This window comes from Eschscholzia californica, unplaced genomic scaffold, assembly GCF_041429995.1.
Source record: "Eschscholzia californica isolate CP2 unplaced genomic scaffold, dmEscCali1.0.p SCAF_42, whole genome shotgun sequence".
Classification (NCBI taxonomy): domain Eukaryota; kingdom Viridiplantae; phylum Streptophyta; class Magnoliopsida; order Ranunculales; family Papaveraceae; genus Eschscholzia; species Eschscholzia californica.
Genome location: NW_028238464.1, coordinates 75,001 through 80,000, shown reverse-complemented (window position 1 = coordinate 80,000; position 5,000 = coordinate 75,001).

Here is a 5,000-nt window from a genome sequence, read left to right as displayed (position 1 = left end):
GTTTAACGGAACCAAAGTCGGGCATTCCTTACATAAGATGAGTGGAGCACTCATGTTTTGAGGAATCTCTCCAATTGTCTTTATGAGAAGTATTGACGTTCATCACGAGTGATGTACTTCTCATTTGAGGGTTATCCAGTGTATAAACCTTTTACACACTCACGTAGTCGAATAGAATATACTATTCCTATAGCCCATGAAACTGCGCTATCCCATCGACTCCCGTGCTAGTCTTCGTGAGTCATTGTTGTCCATGCAATGACCTGGACCAGGGATTCGATAATAAATATTCCAAGTTCACTTAATAGGGTTTCATTCATCAGATCACGTATCTGACAAACCTATTCGGAATGTTTTATCATCAATGGACTGTCGTTTAAATACTAAACCAAATTTAGACGACTTGTGAAATAACTCTATTATTTCTGATAACGAGAGTTGTAAATCTGAGCCTCTTCCGTAAAACTCCTTTTTACCCACTCAGTTTTACTCGTCGAGGTTTAAAATTATACCTCATGCCTTAGACTGTGTATGAATCTCATACTATGTCTTAGGTGACAGTTCAGTTTGACTACCGTGGTAGTCGGTTTTAAACTTTGCTAATTATCAATTAATTTGAAGACGGTTATCTTCAACCTTGATAATTTCTAATAACTTTTACTAGAGTTAAGGCTTTTAATTCTTTATGTAGTATTTGCAACAGTTCCCGGCTTAAACACTTTTAGCCTACTTTCCTTCCATGTCTGAAAGTTTGCTACGATGACATGTTCAATTTTGTACTACTTCATCCTTTAGCCTTCTAGGATGTACTAAGTAGTGTTTCGGTTTTCCAATCCGAATTCGGATGTTTAGATGCTAATCATGTCCAACATGATTGACTTTATGTTTTCGAACATAAATGTCTCTCTCATGCGTGCTAGCTCATCGGTGTCTTTTCAGACTCCGAGTTTTGCAACGCCCTCTGTCATGAGTTTTTGGGTCGAAATCTTTTAGACTTTCCGAGTCTTAGATTTTCTGTTTCGGATCTCAAGCATCTCAGCGTACTGAGTCTCTCTAATCCTATCATCCTTTTGATCTATGCTTATAGATCTTCAGATGCCCAAAATGGCATTTTATCCTTTTGTGTGTGGTCCTTTATTGAGTCAGTTCGTTACTGTTATACAACACCTTATGTCGTACTCAATCTTTTGTATGTACTCTGCATACGGACCCGGAAGGTTTGTTTACTCCCACTTACCTTCTTGAAATTTCGTGATTCAAGATTTTCTTCATTCCTCAGGAATCAAACTTCTTTGATTGCCTTTTGAATCGAAGATTCTAACTCTTGCGTGCTTTTAATCCGTCGATAGATTTCTTAAGCATGCTTGTGGACATAACTTGATTGGAAGAATCTTTATTCTTCTTGTCTCGTTTCGGGAAACATGAATGTTTCCATCCTTCTCAGTTTTCTATTTTGGAAAACCAATTTAGGTCTTCTGTTGACTTAAATTATCAAGCTTCATGTCTTGACGAGATATGGATTCCACGATGATTTTGGCTTCTAGCCAAAATCTAGAGTCAGTTTCCGTTTCTGCGCAGGTCTTTTATCTCTTCAGAAATAACCTTTATTTTCTGAGTCTTTAAGATTTTATTTTGACCTTTCTAGGGCTTTTGAACAACAATTTGGAGTTATCTCAACTACTTTGAGATATTTCTTTAGAGACACTTTCACTCGCTTTGAGAGTTCTCCTGCGAATGACATTCGCTTTTGTGCGGTGGGTTTACAAGATCATATCTTTAACCTTTCCTTTTCCGAGGAGCCGCAGTTTGTTGCTCTTGGTCGAATTTAATCGTCTTGTACAAGTTTTCATGATTGTTCTTCATGACTCTTCATGATTTTTCTCATGATCGAATTAAATCGACTTATACCTTTTTCTCCCACTTATTCTTGTAATAATTAGTGCTAATTATTAGAAGAATACTATCATGAGCAACAAACACTTTGTTCTCTTGATTGGTTATGGAAGAAGCCCAAATTTCTTTCAAAGAAATTGCGTCAGATATTAGCTAGTTTTTGTAACGCTGTTACAAGTTTTAGCCTTTAAACGGACTTTGGTAAGTATGAAAACGATCGTTTCTAGAATATGTCCAAAAATATTTGGAAGACTGGCTTAAACCCATCTTTGATCGAATTATGCATAGCAATGTTCGATTTCTCCCACTGAATCCACCATCCCTCAGATGTGTTCCATGGAGCGAGTTGGGAAACGGTTTCTCAACTCCTTTGATGGTTATCAAGTATTTGACTCAAGTTTTTATCACTCCAATCTAATTGGATGACTAAAACTCTCTTGTAAAATGATTCTTTTACTTCGGTTTGTACTTTGTTTGAACCTTTCAAACATTCCGACTTATACTTTATGATTTGTACGTTTCCATACTTCATGAAGTTGTCAGAGTACGTATTTGAAGTTTCTCTCGTTAGCTTCTGCAAGTAAACTTATAGGTCTGCATAACACTGTATGAGTCCTAATAGATTACCAGTCTCTATGCCTTTTGAAAAGGGTGACTTTGTCAATTCAATCCTTAAGACCTAACTGACAATGCTGAAGTTTAATGAGTTTGAATCTCTTGATTTTAGCCATTATCAATGTTAACCTTCAGTTAATTTTACCACTGGTTTAAAACATCATATGTTTCTAGAAGAACAAAATAATCACTATTAAGTTCTAAGCTAGATCAGTGTCTAAAAGAAGACTTTGATCCCTTTCAGCATCCCTAGCATTACTGCTTCTGCTCCCTCTTGGATCTTTACTTCTTTTAGTCAAGTATGTAATTCCCTTAAGCTCCATGGAGCCGCACATCCGGTTTAAAATACCTGATGAAGGAATTTTACGATACTTGTTTTTAACTTTGTTAACAAGGATACGGAACCGGAATTCATAATTCCATTCCATTTGTCCTCCAGGTGCTAAAGGTTGTTTCCTTTTAAATGGTCTAGCCATTGTTTGGAAACATTCACAGTAATGAGGAATACTCTTGATCATGTACTCGGCAACTGCTTTTCTTTGATCAAATGTTTGCCTCACTTGACTGACCCTTTGCCCTTTTGAATCTCAAGAGCTCTTTCTTAGATTCTTTGTACCAAATCTCAAGAACCTTTCTTAGATTGGATATTCCCGTATGTTCTGCTCAGTTTGACCGTAACAACCTGAGTGACTCATCTAAGGTCTTATCTATCTTTGTTCAATCGATATTGAATTGGGTGATAGATGTATTCTGTTGTCTTCCCTTAGGATGACTTTCAGATTGCCTTGGAGGTCTCGTACCTCCCCATTTATGACTTCTGTAGGAATTTCTTCCTTAGTTTGTCTTAATGGTTATGCTAGCATCCATTACTCTTCCAAAGAGAATGTTATACGATTGCTTGCAAATGGCTTTTGACCTTCTCTTGTATGAGTCAACATTGGGATTGGGTATTCTAGTGACCTTCCTTTTGAATCTGAGAACTATTCTCGGATTCATTCTTCCATTCTAGGAAGTGGATCAGCACCTCCCTTAGGTGTGATTCAATGTTGAAATCGTTTGTGTCATCTTAAAACTACATAAAGAAATGGCAAAGTTTTAAAACTCGTTATCGTTTTTGAAAAACTTAGTTTTCCCACATTATTCAATAAAAATCGTCCCCGATTGAATAAGTGATTCCAAGACTCCAGTTCTTCGGAGTAAAGCGGACGAAGGCCCTACCCTTTGACTCCGTCGTTCCGGGTGAGTGAACTACTTCACTGATCATACCTTATGACTCTTGGTTGATAGATTTCATTAATGAATGACTAATCTATCCTTTTGCCTCGAGTATCCAAGACTCTCTTGCTGATCTCGTTGAGTAGAACCATTTAGACGTGTAGGCCTCTTCTATAGACCTACCCGCATTGTCCCAAGGTAGAGGAGGTACTCTGCGAAGGCCGACCCACCTTCCTCGAACAAGGGCGCAACGAGTGTCTTAATCTGGATAGGCGATTACTCAAGATTACTTTTGGGGACTTTTACGCTAGTCTGGCGTTTGTTATAGTGAACTATTTAGCCTAACTAACATCCACGACATAAAGCGTAAATAAGTAAGTAAATGCGCGCGAGAAAGTAAATCAAGCAGACATGGATCCTAGTATGGCCCCTAACCTAGAAGATCTAATCTCCTTTGGTTTTCTTCTTGTTTCGCCTTTTGGTTCGTCTAGATCTCCATCCTTGAACCTCCATTGATTTCTCCCACTCGCCTTTGGATTCCATCTTTGAGTTTTCTTCAATGGACTCATTGACCCTAAACTCTAATTACAAGACTCTAACGATTCGCAGATCGTATAAACTTGAAATTAAAATTAATTACAAAGCATGCACCCATCCGTGCTTAAAACAAGAATAAAGATATAAATCTATGGCCATACTAGTTTCCCGCATTCACATCACATGCAATCATATAATATATCAAGGCTAAGAATTATATATGCATGATTATCTTGGGAGATACTTTTGTTGACATCACATGTCACATTACGGACCTTAAGTCTAAATTCGAAGAATTCAACTAGTGGTGCGTTCCGGTTTTATCTTTTATGATTTCTAAAATCATCTTTAAGAAAAACTCCGTTTCGGGTTTTGAAAGCCCGGGTCAATTTCGGAAAAACATTGGTTCGATTCTTAATGATTTCATAAATCAATTTAAAGAGAAATCCGTTTTGGCCTTCTGGATGGCCCGGATTGATTTTGGAATTATTTGGTTGGAATCGGAAGAAATTTTGGCAAAAACTCCCACTCGAATGATGGTTCCTTTTTGTGGTCCGAAAAGCCTCGAAAAAGCCCGGGACAAGTCCTAGACAAGTCCCGGCCCAAGCCCAGAAAAGGGCTCGGACAAGGTCCGGACATAGCACGGCCCATAGGCCGGCATGTCCTGGCCGAAGCCTATCAAGGCCTGGTCTCGTCCTGGCCGGAGCCAGGACGCTAGTCCATGTACCAGACGCGTCCTA